General features: G+C 39.0%; 1 protein-coding gene across 1 annotated transcript in view; it reads right to left on the bottom strand.

The window, feature by feature from the left end:
- LOC106928726 (putative ribonuclease ZC3H12C) overlaps positions 1 to 17382 on the bottom strand; it is a 33799-nt gene extending 16417 nt beyond the window's left edge. The window contains exon 1 of the mRNA XM_088011121.1: positions 16979 to 17382. The gene's annotated coding sequence lies outside the window, so the exon portion shown is untranslated. The remainder of the gene's footprint in view (positions 1 to 16978) is intronic.
- Between the last annotated feature and the right edge of the window lie 1641 nt (positions 17383 to 19023).

Here is a 19023-nt window from a genome sequence, read left to right as displayed (position 1 = left end):
TGCATAATGTACATTTCATTTATTCTGGCGTTAGGTAAATGTGTCTTGAAGGAGAATAGCACTTAAATAAAAGTCCAACAAGGATATTAATTTAGAATTAAAAATAACTCACCCTGAATTACCATGATAGATATAATGTATGTAATAATCAATACATACATAATGGATAATGTATGTATTGTCCAATAAAAGTGTCATTAATGAAGGGGAAAAAACTCAATCCAGACTTTAAGTAAGTTTAGAGTCTGTTTCACAGAGTATGGAGTTAATTTTTTCCCCCCCAATTATTCAATGTAAAAAAAAAAAAAAAAAAACTAACCTCAATTAAGTAAAATAAAATTGTAATAAAGATATTTGGAATTGTAATGATTTCTGTTTTTTAAGCAAAAAGTTTTGTTTATAAAATTCTTTTAATTTTTGTCTCGTGAACTTAAAAAATTATTTTGCCAAACATAAACTTTTATTTGCACACATCAGAAATCTTCTGTTGCGATTTTGGGTCTTGCCCATGACGTCATGTGAGAATCACAAGCAAAACTTTGAGTCAAACAAAAACTTAGAATAGCAAGAAAAGATTTCTGACATGTGCAAATAAGTTTGTTTTGCAAATATTTTTTTCACTTCATGAGAATTTATTTTAATTTAAAAAAAAAAAATTAAGCAAAACTCAGTAGACTTTTCCCATAGGGACATGCATTAACAATTCAATATTTGCTTTTGTTTTTTCTTTTTTTCAGCAGTTCCACATTAAAGTTTGATGCAGCTCTGCTTTCCTGAATGGACCATCTTCATCTCCACTGCAGCAAACAGGCAGCTCTTTTTTATATAGATTACAGTCACTAAAAGGTTGCATTGTGCCCTTGTTTACATTTTTAATAGTGTAATTCTGTAAAGACAAAATATGTCTGGTGGTCTAGCTCTGATTTACATATCTTGCTAAATTGCGGGTTTGAATATTGCAATACTTTCCTATAACAAAATAGACCTGCAGAAAGAAATTACTAATAAAATATCTTACATATGCATAGTTATATGCTCTGTATAGAGATTTACCTTAGCTTTAATTGTATGTCTCACAATTTTGTAATTTATCATTGTTTACTAAACTCTGAAAGCTGAGAGGCTTTGTTAATATTCTGTCCAAAACTGCGTTTAGATGTGCCCTTTTTTTTTGAGCACCTGCCCCTTTAGTGGTCTCTGCACGGCCATGGCCTGCTATTAACAGAGACAGAGACTCTCCTGCTGAAAGGAAGCTCTGTGTCAGAGAGCACACTGCACGCCTTACAGTCAGAGACAGCAATATTACACAGTAGAAGTAGACAGAACTGGGTTGTTAAGAAAAAAAAAGTAAATAAATAAAGATGGATAAGCAGTGGGGCTGCACAGTGGTGCAGTTGGTAGCACTGTTACCTTGGAGCAAGAAGCTCCTGGGTTCAATTCCCAGCCCGGGGCCCCTCTGCATAGAGCCTGCATGCTCCCCCTGTGCATGCGTGGGTTCCCTCCGGGTACCCCGGCTTCCTCCCACAGTCCAAAAAAGTTAAATGGTCTCTCTAAATTCTCTCTAGATGTGTGTGTGTATGGTTGTTTTTCCTGTCTGTCTCTGTGTTGCCCTGCGACAGACTGGCAACCTGTCCAGGGTGACCCCGCCTCTCACCCAAAACTGGAGATGGACACCAGCAACCCTCCTGTTAGAAAATGGATGGATGGATTAGCAGTATTCAGGGCAACAATAGCTGTGGGTTGGAAACTGTTTTTAGGCCCTGATCAGCCTAAATATTAATTCATTGTATCAGTTCTATTCATTTTAGAGGATTACTAACTCATTGTGTTAACCACTGAATAAATATTCTACCTTTAAAATTTAGCTTCTTTAATGTTGTTTCAAGGTACAACATTAAAAAATGCCAAAATTTGGCAAAAATGCAGCTTATAATAATAAGCAAATTATTTGTTTAGTTTCTACTGCAAATATCTTAATAGACTTTGATAAAAACAAAACTAATTTAGATGTAACTTTTTAGCAAGATATAAGAGCTTGTTTCAGTAAATAATTCCTGAAAATATATGAAACTCTTCAGTTTCATTGGCAGATTTTTCACCTGTAACGACATTTTTCCCACATTATAAGTAAAACAATCTGCCAATGCAACTAGTACATTTTTAACTAATATTAAGGAATTACTGACTTAAAACAAGCTCTTCTATCTTGCTGAAATGTGACTTGTAAGTTAGTACACTTGAAATAAGATCAAACTAAGATATTTGCACTAAAACCTAAACAAAAATACTTGGTAAGTTTTGTGTTTTTGCAGTGCAGAGTGAGATGTTGCTGCTGCAATAAAAGACTGATTCATTTGGATGCTTTTTACACGTCTTCACCAGGTGTGCTGACAAATCTGTCTGTACATGCATTCAGTTTTTCAAAATAAGAGAAGAAACTAAGGTGAATCAAAACGCCACAGTGCCTGGACGCAGGATGCCAGACGACAGGGAGGCCTTTAAAAAAAAAACAAAAAAAAAAAAAACAGTGCCTTTTCTCTTGTTTTTATGCAGACGGAGTCATCATGAGGCCTCCTGCTGGAGAAACAGTTCGAATCTCCTGCTCCTTCAGATCCGGCTCCTCGCTTTTACTTGAATGTTAAAAACAGAAACTTAGCGGTAATCTAAATACGTAGCCAGTACAAAAACAGTGTTTTTGTTTTGTGTTTTTTCGGCATAGAATAAAAACCGTTTCTCATTTCCTCTTGGCGTACAGGTGAGTTGGGTTTTTAGGTCCTTTTTCAGTCTGATTACTCAGCTGTTTGATTGAAAATCGCCACCTGGGAGCCAAAAATCACACCTTTGCTGCCATCCGTCAGGCTTCCGACTCTCCCCGCTTCTTCCCCTCCTCCCTGACGTCGCTCTCCTCTGATTGGCTGCTGCTGAGCACCAGGCATCCTCCATCAGGCGCGGGCAGGTTAGCACTTGAGGCAGCGATCTGCAACTTTTACACACGCGAGCCGGGCAGCCATATTGGATATGGGGCTCGAAGACTTCTGCCTTTCCAAGTGGGAATTTAGACTTCGGATAATATTAATATTGTATTTCCAATTAGGAACTCACAAATTTTCACTACCAAGTATAAATGCACCATAACAAAATTAAACCTTTTATCCAAGCAAGAATTATTTTATTTTTAAAACTAATTTCAGCTTCACAGATTATGTTTGCAGTTAGTTTCTTGAGAAAAGAGCTTGAGAAGTTAAAAAAAAAAAAAAAACAGATTATAAACCTGCAACCTTTTACCACCATGCTATTACGTCAAACAACCATCTTGGAGTTTGACTTGGGGCTGCTTGAAGACCTCCAAGTTTCCAAATCTGACTCCACAAATTATTCTTCTTGGTGAAGAGTGTGGGAATTCTTGCATCAAAGTGCAAACCGAATCCACCACGCCTTCAAACTAAACTTAGTCAAATCTAAGGCTTTGTCAACATAAAATCATGTTTGTACAAAGCAGTTTTTCTGTTGAGCAACAAGCAAACGTTCCTGAATGACACACCATCAGTTTTACAAAGTTGTTCATCAATACAAAACCTCTGAAAGTGACACACAAGGTCATATTTACAAATATGAAATGTTTACATTTTTGAATGAGAGCGTTTGCTGCCATTTTCTCGACTGAACAACATCCCCGTTACACCCCGCAAATCGACATTGATGGAGGCGACAGCATTCTATCCATGCAAACTTTAAGGAGAGTCAATAGTTCCTATTTGCAACTTTCACTGCATATTCGGAATTAAACTCGGAGCTCCATGAACAGGAAGTCGGAACTCTGACTTCAAGTGATGTTCCTTTAATATAAAACAGCCAACAACTCTGCAACACAATAGCCAAAACTAAGGATTTATCAATCAAACTTACCTTTTATTTTTACTTTTGCAAATCTTTCCAATCTGCTCCCTACCGTTTTATAAAGAGGGAATGTGGAGTGCTGGCACAGAGCATCTAAACCGTGTACACTCAGTAGCCTTCTTGTAGTAACATGGAAGCTGCGTGGTTGAAGACTCGGCAACAAACCCGACAACAGTAAAGTTACTCACTTAAAAAAAAAATCTAAATTGTGTCGTTATTTTGCTGTAAGTCATATAAACGTATCACATTCTCTCTACCTGCCAACCCCTACAAACTAATTCAAAAGATCAGAAAGTGTGCCTGTGGTTCCATTTGAGCTCTCATGAGTAATATCTAAAATTGCAGACTAAGGCACCGGAAAGCGGGGGCCTCCTCGTGTCCCGACCCCGACGTCTAATCTGCTGTGCCGCTGTTTGTCACCCTGAATGCCACAAGAGAGCCGGAATAATTTAGACCACCGACAACAAAAGGAGTACAAAGGGAAGGAGCGAGAGTGGGCCTGTGTGTGTTGGGTGGGGAAGGGGGGGAAGAAGTGTGTCTGGCTTGCCGTCCTTCAACAATGCAGCTGCCACCCAATCTGTCCCCCTGTGACGGCAGTATTGTTCTCTCGGGCCGGTGCAGCATGCACAGACGGAGGTGGCGGTGGGGGGAGGCGGCCTTTAAACCTGATCACCCCCCACCACCCTCCCAAAAAAAAACCAAAAAAACACACGCACACACACACACACACACATAAATACATGCAAAACACGGCTGGTGATGCAGCAGACACACCAGCATCAGCTGCAGATAGGATCTTTGAGGAATCAGCAAAAAATGAAAACTTGAAAAAAATCCTGTGACTGTGAACGTGAAACTAACGTAACCAAGACAACAAACAATTCTTATGGTTCCTCAATTTAAAAATTCTGGAAATTAATATTTCTATTTACATTAAATTATATATATATATATATATATATATATATATATATATATATATATATATATATATATATATGTGTGTGTGTGTGTGTGTGTGTGTGTGTGTGTGTAAAGACAATGTTTTGATTCACATTTTGCTAAAGCTCTAAAGGAGGAGCTTTTAGTAAGCGCCTTTTGTTGGAAAACAATCAACTATTTGTCTTGATACAGGAAATTCGATAGTATAAACCTGTTTATTCTCTGATAGTATAAACCTGTTTATTCTCTGATAGTATAAACCTGTTTATACTATCAGAGAATAAAATCAGACTCTCAAATTAGGAACTTTCCATATTTAATAGGGTTCTCGTTTTCATAACAGACCTAGAAAGTTAACCTTTCTGTGCTGAACTCTCAATGTCCGACAGATCAATAAAAAAATCTAGTAGAACCGTGTTGCGTTGCATTATATTAATGGATTTGAGTCAAACTTTTTACGGGTTTTTATTAGTCAGACATAATTAACTTATGGAACCTTCAAAGAATCTGATTAGAAAAATCCTTGCTCACAGTCATAACCATAAGAAAATGATTATGATAATGATACCTGGTAATCTCTTTATTATTAAGGAATTTCAATTTATTTAAAAAAATGTATTTATTGATTTATTGTTGTTTTTAGCCTTGATTGGTTGAAGCAGTGGAATGTAGAGCGACACTAACTAGCTAATTATTATTAGTATGTTGTTTTTATTGACTTGCTGGGACATGAATTAAGGTCTGAAATAAAATATTACAGCACAAACATATCATCACCTTCCTAAAATAATAGTCTAATTCTTTTTTTTTTATTTACCAAAAGAAGTGGCGATTTATTTTATTTTACCAAAATCCCTTTTAGGCCGTTATTTTAGGAAAGTGACGATAGAGAAAATGCAGCTTTTCTGACCAAATTCTCTCTACGTTTCTCCGCAGTGAGCAGATGCTGCAGCCTCCTCCCTGCCTGCGCTGCCGATGCCCTGCATGCTGCTCCGTGTCTGCGATGGTCTGGGGTTAGGCCTCACTGGGGGGGTTTGCAGGGTGGATGAGCTCCCCTGAGATCAGACCCTGACCGCTCCCTCAGGGCCCAGCGCCACCCGGCTGCCATTTGCCGGCTAAACCCGGCCGTGAGCCGGTTCGCCACGTCAGGGACCGGCTGGATGGAGGGGCCATGGGGGCAAAAGAGAGGGGGTATATGGGCTTGGGGGGGGGAACAGATGCCTACTGAAGCCACAAGGGACCTCCCTAAAATCATCCTCCTCCTTCTCCTTTTCTACCCACCTTTGCCTCTTTCCCGCAACTGGTGGTGCGCAGATTCATCTTCCATGATACATATCACCACTGTCTGTCTGTTCTGTTGCCTCTGAGGTGGAGGCGGGGAGTGGGGGGGGGATTAGGGGTAAGTCCTGATTTTTCTCCACTGCGTTTTGCTGACTGATTTTGCCTCTGCTCTTCTAACTCAAACCACAATCACAGATGTCAAATAAAATAAATAAAATCACTGATCATCACTACTTCAAAGTTCTCCTTGTTTGAAATAAGTTTTACAAAATGTATTAGTTATATTGTCACCTTCCTAATATAACATCCTCAAAAGTGATCCCCTCGCAGGCCATCTGATTGAGGCAAAAATTAAATAAATAAATTCCTCTAAGTAATCAGATTTAGGCTAAAAAATACCCAAACACTTTTGACAAAAAAAAAAAATTCTAAAACTTCTAAGTCATCTGATTTAAAGGCGGTTGGGAATCACTTTTGGCAACAACAACAAAAAAAGACTTGGTCCATTATTTTAGGAAGGTGACAAAATTTAACTCTTTGAAGAATCTTGAATTAATTTTGAGTTACAACATTAAATTACCTTTTGGGATCAATAAAGTAGAATCTGATAGCAGAGAAAAACTAATTTCAGATTTAGAGCAGGAACAAGCTCTGTGAAAACTGTACAAATGCAGTAAAACTATCAAAAAGAAATAAAGTACACAGCTAAATGCAACTCTCAACAATTTCAAGGACTTGAATTATAGAAAACCGGTCACACATCTAGTAAACGCCATATATCACTAAATATAGACACACATTTGTGACACGCAGTGGAAGGTACCTATAATACAGGGAGGTTTCAGTTTGCGCATTGGTAAAAATGCTGCAACCTGCAACAAATCATGCAAAAACTTGAGGTAAATCAAGGCAAAAGAAAAATGGAAAAACAAACTTACCGCTCAGATCCAAAACCAAACTGGAGAAAAGTTCTGTCACGAAACGCAACCTTTGGGCAGTTCAGGAGCAAGGCCGACAGTCTAAAGACGGGGATTTCCCAGAATTGTTGGTGGTGAAATAAGCCCAGTATGCAAAGTTATTGACAATTTCCCTTTTTTTTTTTTTGTTTAAAAACAAGGAGAAAATTGCAACAGGATCCACCTGAGAAGATGAAGTCGAGGTCAACCTTTTACATTCTCCTTTTTGATCAGGAAACTCAGTGCAAAATGTCCCGAAGCTGCAGGTTTATCAATGTGACTGACAACAGATGGAGTGTAACTCGTCTACCATCCCCTCCCTGCACTGAGGCTGCTCCGTCTCCCCGAACCAAGGCAGCTTATCTGACAACTAGCTAACATCTCTCACTCCCTGACTTGAGCAAAGCTTCCTCTCAACACTCTCCAAACATCCCCCATCCATCTACCAATAAAAAGAGACCACTAAGATATGGTAAAATAGCTCCACCCCTTTGCTGCCCTCCCCTATTTTAACCTCACAAACACACACACACACACACACACACACACACACCATGTCTTTCTATCATTACATGGACTTTGCATTAACTACCATTCATTTCTACGGCCCATTACATTAAATATAACCATTACCAATACAGGCCTAACCCTAAAACTCAATTGAAACCTTAGTCCTAAACCTAACCCTTAACCCGAAAAACAGCACTTCTTCTTGTATTTCCAATACATACAGTGTAGTATTTGTTGGAAAAATGGGTCTTACATGGTGAAAAATGCTAAAACACACACACACACATTAGCAGCCTGTCCGCCGGCTCAAGCCATGAATGGACGAGAGGGTGTGAGTTTGACAATGGTGGGGAGGAGGGTGCAATGGAGAGCCCTCAGCGGGCAGCTGCACAGAGACTCACCATATTTAGAGGCATCAAAGACGCATGTACACAGCAGAAAGCATGAGTTAAAAAACAAAACAAAATACGGAGGACCCAGTTCAGAGCTCTGTGGAACACCTGGCCCAGTGGGGACGGCTGCTGCCTCCAACCCCTTTGTCTGTGGGACGGGGTCGACTAAGATAATGACACAAATTAGACTAAAGGTGTTTGATTCCAAACTGGATGCTAGGATGTGAGTTTGTGTTCATTGGAAGGAAATGGTAAAAGCGCTGGAACTACTTGAGGCATAAAACGGAAAGAGTTGTTTAGTTATTTATGCATAAAATGTGTACAGCTTGATAAAGAAAAAGACAATACGCTATACATTTTAAGAAAAGAAGTAAAGTCAGATTGGGCTAAAGTGTAAATCATATTTTCATTGTCTATGTTCTCAGTACATCAATGTTATCTAACGTTTATTTTTGCTTTGGTTGCAGTATTCAGCTTCACCACTAGATGTCAGAATATTCTCCACATTGCACCTTTAATCTGTCAAGTTAGACTAGTTTCAATATCTGACTATATTTGCTCTCGGTGACATATCAGTTTCTGTCAACACTGGAAAAAAATAACACTGAAAATATTTTTAGAAATTAATTAAGAAGACAATTTTTATGAAATAATTCTATGCTAACAAAACCTTTTTCCCTGTAATTTTAGCAAGCACAGCTAACCTAAAACAGAAATAACTGTAATTTAATGTGAGTGGGGAAAAACAAGTTATTCTTTTTCACATTTTATGTTGGTTCCAGCTGACCATTTTTCTGCATCATCAGTCTCATGTAATATTGAATTTAAGATGTAATTTTTCTTTTCTTAAAGCTGCAGTGTGTAAAAAATCTTTTTATGTATTTGATAAGACTGACACCTTGTGAGCAGCACATACACGGTGGTGACTGACAGTGCTATGACCCGCCTCCTGTTTCCAGTTAGAACTGGGAGAAGTAAGAGGAGCTCACTTTTTAAATGTTTTTTTTTTCATGATTATGTGTCTCATAACACACTGTAACAACACAGTGACTGGTATAACAAATATGTAAATATATATATATTTTCATAAAAGTTTCATACTACAAACATTTCCTAACATCTTCTACATGCAGAGCAAACAGCCAAGCTGAAATCACAGGATTTCAGCTTGCAACTTTTTTTTTCTTCTTCTTCTAATTTAGATTTGGCAAATTATCTTTACCGTTTTGCCTGCAGTGTAAAACTCTGACTCAGCCAGCAGGTCTGGGCTGGACCTGCTGGAGCTTCTTTTCTGGCGTCCTGATCTCTTTGCAGATTGTGGCCTGCAGGTAAAGCGCTTACAGACATGCCCAGTTAAGTCATTAATACGTTTTTACTACAGCAACCGTGATCATTTTTAACATTAAACTCTACATGTTTCTTTTATTGCGTCCCAGTTATTTTACTCCTTTCGCTTTGAGCTGCTTCACCTCTCATTTTCACAAAACGATCACACGAGCACCAACAACACCTACAAGCTGCTCAACATTTTTCATTTCCCCTTATGACATTTTCCTTCCTCGGCTTTCCTCACACGCCCTCTGTCATTGTCCCTGCGTTCTAAAACCAAACCGCAGACTCACTCGGCGTATTGTTGTGGAGCAATTTTCAGCTCAAAAATAGCAGCCAAGTGTTCCCCGCCAGGTTATGCAAATCAGTCAGTTACATGTAGCTCCAGGTTACACACAGGAGTGTTTATATTATTTATTTATTCTTCCTTGTGGCGGAGCACTCAAAAGTTTTCACGGTGAATGCCAGAAGGTTTACTATGCAAATCTGTTTAACCGCATCAAGTGGCTAGACCTGCTTCTGCCTTAACAAACACAGCTGCAGCACGGCGAAGCATTGGGTATAACTGATAGGAAAAAAAGGTGCAAATTTAGAGAAGTTTGTTAAATTTACGCATTTATTTCTGCATATGATGTTTAGGCATTCATTGGTCCTAGATTTGGTTTTCATATTAATTTTATTTGCTTGGTATTCAAATGAACACTGCAGAAATGCTCCGCTCTCTGTCAAAAACAACCAGTCAGAGCCAGGAGGAGGGCCTTAGCGCTGTCAGTCATGCTCGTGTACACGCTGCTAAATGTGCTAACCGCAACGAAGCCATTTATTGTTAAAGAAAAGCTGTTTATCCACCGTCATTGGTGGCTATGCAGAACAAGCTGTAATTTAGCAGAGAGAAAGGGGGAGCTTGTGAGCTTGTGAATCCTAGCTCTGATTGGTTGTTTCTGATGAATGTATTTGTTCAGATGATGGGGAGAAGACAGAGGAGCTCATTTTTCCCCCTCATAAATTATCTGTCTTGTACTGTCACAACATAGTGAAAGTTTTAAGAAATATGTAAAAACAAAACATATTTTTTTCTATAAAAGCTACATAGTCCAGCTTTAATAAACTTTAACTCAGTAAAATGTCTTTACCTTCCAGGCCACGGTGGTTCAGTATTTTATTTTTTTGTGACGGGAATTGTTTTGGTCCAGAGAATTTGTTTGTCTCCAAAGAAAAGTCCAGCAACTCTCCGGCACTTTCTCTTGCATTTCTTTCAGTAACTTCAAGCCATTATTTTCCAGATGATGGAAAAATCTGAAGTGTTCTGAAACCAGCTCGTAGAGTTGGGTGCACACATAAAACCGAAAGAGAAAATCAGCAACAAACTAAACCATTTCTCTAAAGTCATGTCTTTCTCACATCATTTCCCAATCAGGGTAATTTCCTGCAGAGCCTCACATCCTCCACCACCACCCCCAGCTCTTCTCTCTCCCTAATTGGGGCTCAGCTGACAGGTTTTCCCCTTGGGGAGCAGGAGACATGTGGACCATCTGCTTGTAGTCGCAGGATGAACAGGTGTCCCGCTCTCAGCCGCCTGCCTGCACCTTACCAGGCCTGTGGAGGCCAGTGCAGAGCTCGCTGCTGTTTACGCTGGATAAGTAGGAGCAAACATGGCGGCGAGGCAGATGGAAAAAAACTACCTGGTATTGTTTTTCTGCGTCACCTAAACTCCAACGTTGTTCGTCTACGTCTGCGCCAGATAGATTTGAAAAATATTTAACTTATTTATACATAAAACCTTTAAACTGTGTCTGTAATGATGTCGAACCTCATGTAGGAAACTCAAGTTTTAACCTTTTACTAGATTCATTGGTTCTGAATGGAAACAATTTCCAGGTGAACGTGTAACTATGCAGTTTGTTATTAACAAAATATCAATTCGAACTTCTTTACACGTACTTCTTTTTTATTTTGTGTCTTTGTCTTTTTTAACCCAGAAAATACATTTCTTTTAGTCCCGTCCAAACTGTTGATCAAATATAAAGGTTACCGTCAAGCATGTTCAGCACAGAGAGTTGTCTCGAACAAATTTTCAAGCTCGCTGGCTTGCCATCTCCTTGCCTTTTCCCTCCTGGCCACAGCCTACGTCTTTCAGATTTATGGCAAGTATCTTGTGAGGAAGAGCTTTGATATTCCTCTCACCTACAAATTGGATTTGCATTCCCAGAGCTGTTTCAACATCCCAGTCGATGTTTACATGCATTACAACCACAACCACAAACTTTAATATATTACATTAGGGTTGTACGTGTTGGACCAACACAAAGTAGAGCATAACTCTGAAATGGAAGGAAAAGTAATTAATTGGTTTCATCTTTTCCTAGAAGAGAAAATCAGAAAGGCGTGTTGAACCCCTCTGTCTTTTGCTGCAATTTCTCCTTTAGCATCTGTAGACCTCAATTTTGTGGTTCGACACAGATTCCCAAAGAGATTTAGGTCTGGACTTTGACTGGGCCATTCTTAGATATGAATATACTCTGATACAAATGACTCCACTGTATCTCATGCTGTATGATTAGGATAATTATCGTGCTGTGAGCTGAATTTCTGGCCTGGTCCCAAGTCGACAGGTTTTTATCCAGGTTTCTCCTGCAGAGTTTAGGGATTTCACCATGTTACTGGGAGGCAGTGAATTCTGGGTGTTGCTCTTGCATGTGGGCCGGAAACTCAAATTTGTTTCTCATCTGACCACAACAACGTCTGATACGTTTGCTAAGTCCACTACAGCTTGTGGTAAATCTAGAGACTTTCTTTGTACAAATTGTTGAGTACAAATCTAATAGCAGTTCTGTTGGTAGTTTTTTTTTTTCAACATATACTGTTGAATACCTTTGGTTTTGTGGTTTCCTTTCTGATCGATGCTCTCCCTGCAGGTCTGTTGTATAAGATTCTCATTGCCAATGGTGTTGCGTCATACTATTGCGACGACAAACGTGACCCAATCATTGGACTGTATTGTGTGATGCGAGTGTCTGCACTCTAACGGTGCAGTACCATTGTCCTGTGGATCTACAACTGAACGGTGCGGTACAGTACAGGTGCAGAAAAAAAAATCAGATTCTATAGAGAGTCGCATTTTCAAATTATGAACTGGTTCAAAAATAGATTTTAAAATGCGTTCAAGTTGTACGTCTTTACCGCTCCAATTTGCGAGTAAACTACACATTGCATTACACGTCCACTTGGCCACCATATTTATCTTGAATAATTCTTTGATTTTTTAAAAATTGTTATTTAAAATGAGGCCAGGCAGCTAAGCTGACCTTATATTAATAGCTTAAGTTAAAGAATTAGATGCACAATCTTATTTTTGTTTAATGTACAAGATCGAGTTTATAAAGTTGGTGTAAATGAATCCTCTTTGTTCACACAGTCACATCGTTTGAATCAAATCTCTGGACCTTTTGAATAGAAACATTGATCTCTGAAATAAAAATAGTTTCTGAAACGAATCGCTAAACCATCCTATCTTTGCGTTACGGGTCGGTCGTTTGGTATCTTACAACGAAAGCAGACAAGTCACGTATCAAACCACAGCGACCTGCGCCTCAGTTCATAAGTCTAACACTTTATCCAGTGGCTAAGAACAAACACCTGATGATAAAATGAACCCTCAGTGAATCCATAAAGGAAACGTCAGGAGATGCAGCAGACCTTCTTTCAGCCCACTGGATAAACACGGAGCCGATCAGCAGGGATTAGACCGGCCCCTTAACAAGGCCTGAGGGCTGGACACAGGGAGACCAAGAGGCAGTCCAGCTGGTGTCAGCCACACACACACACGTCACAAAACACTATACTAACAGCCTCTACACATGCTCCTACCTATGAAGAGGGAAACTAAACCAACCAGACCACAGGAGGGTGTGTGTGTGTGTGTGTGTAGAGGGGGATGGAAAGGGGTCACTTAGGACTTTGAAGGGACAAAAGTTTGGCTTTAGGGCCGGTGGCCTCGGGGTCACTTAAGGAGGTAGCATGAAAACATACAAACACACGCACACACACGCACACACACCACCTGCTGTTTCTTACAGGCTTGTGTTTGGTGTAATGGAGATGGAGTGCCTCAGCGTCTACACAAAGAAAGACACATTGCTGGGATTTACCACATAACTCAGACCAATTAAACCTCCACGGCAACTCGCTAGGAAGCCTTCAAAGTAAAAGAGCCGTTGTTATCTCGTCTTATTTATCAGGACAGGAAATGGGAGAAAAAAATATCTCCAACCCAAGATCACAGAGACAATTGTTCATGTTTTACAACATCAAATATTTAGTGTAAAATGTTATACTGGAAGCAGAAATGTCCAAATTAAGGTGGCTGAAACATGCAAGAAGCAAAGTGTTGTTCTTTGAGACGGTCAAAGGAAGCTACCGACCTCACATCACTGCAAGGTTTTACATGTATTTAAATCCAAATTTAACAAATAAATATCACCTGAAGTAGTGAAAAGAAGCAACTCACTCGAATGTGCACTCACTTGCCCTGAATTCTCTGTTCTGATTCTTTGTACCAGGAGTGTAAAACTCTGGCCCTCAGGGGCCAAGAGTCCTGCAAGAGCACGATGGCCTGGCAAGGAGACATTTTAACCTTCTGGGACAGATGTCCTGCAGGACAGACACAGTGAAAGGTTGCAGGACAGTGAAGATGCAGAAGAATGGAGTTTGACCCTCGTGTTTAATGCTAAGGCTGAAGTTCCATAAATTTAAAATATTATTTAAAAATGTTGCCATCAGACAGGCACAAAGTGTGAGGTTTCATGCAAAAATGAAAAAAAACAAAAACAAAAACACAATATGAATGAATAACATAATTATAAAAAAATTAAGGTTTTTTTTCCATATAAAATGTATTAAAAATATCTCAGCAGATACAAACTAACATCAGAACATTAAACAAGAATTGTCACCTTAATGTATCTGGTGCATTTTTGTTTTTGGCTAAACATGTTTATTCTTGATTTTCTGAAGTTGCTCACAGCAGGTAGATTATCCAGAAATACTTTATCAATACTTTATTATTACTTGACGAAAGTAAAATGCATTAGTAAAACCGCTCCTAAAAGTAATTTTTTTCTCAAGTACTCAACTCTCCGTTCATAACTTAATCTGATTTCTGAATTTACTTCCGGTTCAGGCAGATTTGATAACTTGCTCTACAAGACCTTCCGAGCCGTCCTGTTTGAGAGAAAAGTGACGCAGGCGATCGGCGCTGATGAGTCATAAATACTCAGACCTGGCGCCACAGCAGCGCGCGAGGCCATGTGTAGGCTCAGCACATCAAATGTAAATATATATTTTAATACACACAAGCAGCAAAACAAGATGGTAGGCCCTTGGTGAGCTGACACTCTCTGAACTACAGGAACGTATCACATTTTCCAAAAACGTAATATAAAGAAAATTCGATTAATTGATCAAATTGATTTATACTCTAGCTCCAGCTTCAGTATTTTGTACATGCTGTCTAAAGCTAATTTCTCTTGTGCCTCATCCTATGTTTGGTAGCTACTTCATTTCCTTTCAGATTCCTCTAACTGCAGCTAGGCACCAAATCAACCTGGTTAAGGTTTAAAAAGGCAGATATTTTCTAAACGCAGCAAGTTCCACACATATAGTTGGGAAAGTAAAATCGTAATTATTTATTCTCTCAGCTGGGTTGATAACATCTCTTGTCTGCATTATGTCCTCCAAGCGAGAAAAAACAGTTTTCAGCAGAACAATTACATACAATAAAACTAAGTAAAATCTATTTTTTTGTCATAAAGAGACTTCAATGTCTCTTTATAGTTATGGAAAGTAATAAAATCTGTTTTTTTGTCATTTTATTGCCAGATTTTCTCTATTTTACATATAATACATCAGCCTCACACACACTTAAGCTCACAGCTTTCTTATTAAGTCATGATAGATCGTCACCCCCCGCCCCCTGCAGGCCTGGCCTATTGAACACAGAGTGCATATGTGTCTCCAGTGTACTTCAGCACAGATCCAGGTTTACGTATATGCTTGTGCATCCTTCTGCGTGCATGTGTGTGTGCATGCGAGGTCATGTGTCTGCCTATCTGCAGGTGTGTGAAAGTGTGTGAGTGTCATCGGGGCGAGTGCCAGGTCAGGGGGTCAGAGGGGAACAATGGCGTGGAGCAGCTCCCAGCTGCCAGGCCAAACGTCATTCAGCCCCTTCCATCCCCCTGCCTTTTCTTTAGGAGTGTGCCATGGTGCTGCTCCTGCTGATCACTGACACACACACATGCACGCATGCACACACACACATGCACACACATATCCCAGCCTGACCAGCAGCTTGCTAAAAAAAAAAAAAAAAAAAAAGGTAAAAGGGCACATGGGGACATGTGCAGAGCATGCACAGAGTCAAAAGGAGAAACAGGCTGAATTCATGCCTAAGAGCAAATTATTATATAGAAAATTCACTTTATGAAACTGCAAGGATTAAAAAGATAACAAACTCATGAGTGAAGAAATCATTTTGAGCTGTTCACCCACGTACCTGCAGCACTTCCCCTTTTCTCTTCTTTTCCCCCCCGCATTATATTGTTGCTGTGTATCGTGGGTAATGGGAAAATAAAATAAATTGATAAAAAGGAAAGAAAAAAAATAAATCGCATGGGAATAAATTATTTGTAATGGTCATAAACCACAAAGATCTTGTTTACTAGCGCCCAGACAACCCTGAGAATGTGCATATAAATACGATGAGCTCGTCTGCGCTTAAAAATAGAAGTGCATGCCTGGTTCAGTGGGTCAGAAATTCTCCTTCACAGAAATGTGGCCCGTGTGAAATACAGACCCATTCAAACAAAGAAAAAAAAAGTAAATAAATTTGAAAATAGTTAATTTATTCAACTCAGTTCACTATTTACACAGGCTGACATTTGCATTCCTTTATTTCTGTTAATTTTTTGCTTACAGCTAATAAAAACCATCTGATTTAAAATGCAAATATGACATCAGCCCAATACAATACAAATAATAAGAAAAACATTTTGATGCAGAAATGTGGCTTTAGCAAACAGCATGTTTAATATTGGTTATGAGTTATTTTTCAAAAGGAATACATATTATTTTTATTGAACATGACAGACTGTTGTAGACGATGTAGAAAAAGGGACCCATTACTCTTATTAAGGGATTTCTGTTTTCAACCTTCAGTTGGAAGCAATAAGCTGCATGTCTTCAAGCAGATAGTTATTAATTACTGGTTATTCACCTGTGAATCAGTTTATTATGGCGTTATTCTAAAGAGTAGAAAATGTCAATGCACAGAAAGTAGGACTTGAAAGCTGTTCTTTTATGATTCACAATCTAAATAACAGTTATTGTTATGGTTAATGCTGCTCTATCAATGTGTAAAAACGTTTTGCAGCAGAACGGAACCAGCTGCAGTCATAAAAGCAGTGAGATTACGTTGTGCATTTCAGATTATATCACACTGAGATTATTGTGACTTTTCTTTGTTTAGTAGATTTTATTTCCCACTGAAGATCTTGTCGACTGTGACTGCGACAGGAGAGGAAACTGTTCCCCTGTTTGGAAAACTTAAAAGACACTTTATCTTTCCTGAGCGCTTTCCGAGTTGGATAAACCTGGAAGTAACGGGTCACCGCCTACCTTTACATGGCACCACAGGCGTCTCGACTTAATCCTCCATCATTTATTACAGTTCCCCTCCATGACTGCACGGGCTGTAGTGACAAAAATGAGTTATCTCTTCTGCAATGTCACATATGAAATACGGCGCGCTCTGACAGAACCGGAAGTGTTCCCCCCACCGATCCTGCTGTAATGTCTCCATCTAGCGGCCGTAATCTGTAAGACACGTCTGATACATTATGTTGCATTTCTATTTTTACATTCTCTGAAACAGCTCCAAATTAACCTAGTTAGCAATGTTAGCACTAAGTGAATGATACATTTTTTTTTTACATTTATCTTACAATTTGGTTCCACGCATCACAATAGCAGCGAGGGATATACTCAAGAAGTTTTGGAAAAAGTTCAAAGTGTGGATTTCTTTCTGTGGCTCCATGACACGAGCAACTTTTAGATAAAACCCCGGTTTTCTCAAGTAAATGTTACTTTTATGAAATCTGCCGTATTTCTACCATAAGGTTTGAACAAAAATGCAAGAGATTTACCTCCATCTGCTGGACACGAAGGTGTATAACACTCAATACGCTGCGTATGTACAGTATTTTAGAAAAAGATACCACTCTCAGATTCTGGCAGCTTTTTATTCATACTATAAAACATGTTTAAAATATATTTTTTATGTAAATAAGAAAAATACACAGTCAACTATTTAAAAAAAGAAAAATAAATAATTACACCCCATACGACAAAATTTGTTGTGTAAAAAATTTACAGCTGGAGTTTTTGCATTCCTTCAGACCTTTCTACATATCTGTTTCTATGTGATGTAAATGAAGTATATTCCACAGCATAGATATCCCAAGTGACCACTGGCGGATAATACCTTAAAAAATGTACGCAAGTAAGAGTAGAACTACTTCCCAGAAGTATTTTATAAAAAGGTTACTCAACTACAGAGAAACTTTGGATTAAATAATTTAAAAGGATGCCAACAGACAAGCAAAATAAAAAGTTCTGCACAAATTCAAGTATTTTAGGGATAAAATGGGGAAAAAATGACCACCAGTCCCTCCCAAATAACAGTAATACTAATAAATACTATAATAACAAAATAACAAATCCAGGCAGAAGATATATGCTTTCAAAATGTGTTCAGTGTAAATATTATGAAGCTGATATTTACAGTATGCATTATATTACAGGTGCTTGAAAAAACCGTTTACTGTACCTTTCCTTGACCTCCAAATGGCACAAGTCTCACTGTAACGTAGGTGTGTGTCTGTCTGCACACACAGCTGTGAGTCAGTGAAGTGATTCTCATTTGTTAGTGTTTTCAGAAATTTAAATTTACTTTGCTATTATTGTTTAATCTTTTTCAAATATGCATTCTATATTCTTAAAAATAATAAACAAAAGTCATTCATCTTTATTCATTGTAGAGAATCCGTCCGTCATTTCAGTTTAATTTTCCATGTTCACATTTCAAAGCTCAGCGGTTTTAGATGATGGCAGATGAATCTCGTTTTCTGGCGGGTCTGGCTGGCATCAGGTATGGCACTCTCTTCCAGAAGGGCGACTTATATTTGGAGGCCATCGGTGAGCACTGGGGTCACCTGATGGGGGCGCTCTGACGGGTCAGGCGCTGCAGGCCTGGAGGAAGGTGTGAGTAATCCCACTCACCAGGCAGTGACTTACAATTCTTCCTGAACTATTCATCTCTCTGTTCTGACACTTAACACAGCACCCAGTAAACCCAGCTCCTTAGCCTCTTACACTCTAACCTCAAAAAAGTGTTGCTCCTTTTCACTCATGATGGATTTTAGCCCTCAACTGTCATGCCTGATGAATAACGGATCATGATTTCGAGTTGGTTCCATCAAACGTCTCCTTGCTGTTTTTAAAAGTTCTCACTACCAGATTTTTCCTTTCAGACTTCTGTTGTGGAGCTGTGAAAACAGTTCTGAGGAAAACCTCCAGTCTGATTGGTTGTCACTGTGTTCACACAGTAGATCTTGATGCTCACTTCTGACTTTGTGTGCGTGGTCGTTCATACTACCCCCTGG

Source organism: Poecilia mexicana, unplaced genomic scaffold (genome assembly GCF_051168715.1).
Source record: "Poecilia mexicana isolate PSO_F unplaced genomic scaffold, ASM5116871v1 scaffold_2, whole genome shotgun sequence".
In the NCBI taxonomy this organism is placed as follows: Eukaryota; Metazoa; Chordata; class Actinopteri; order Cyprinodontiformes; family Poeciliidae; genus Poecilia; species Poecilia mexicana.
The sequence above is the reverse complement of the archived record's forward strand: the minus strand, read 5'-3'. Positions and strand labels throughout refer to the sequence as shown.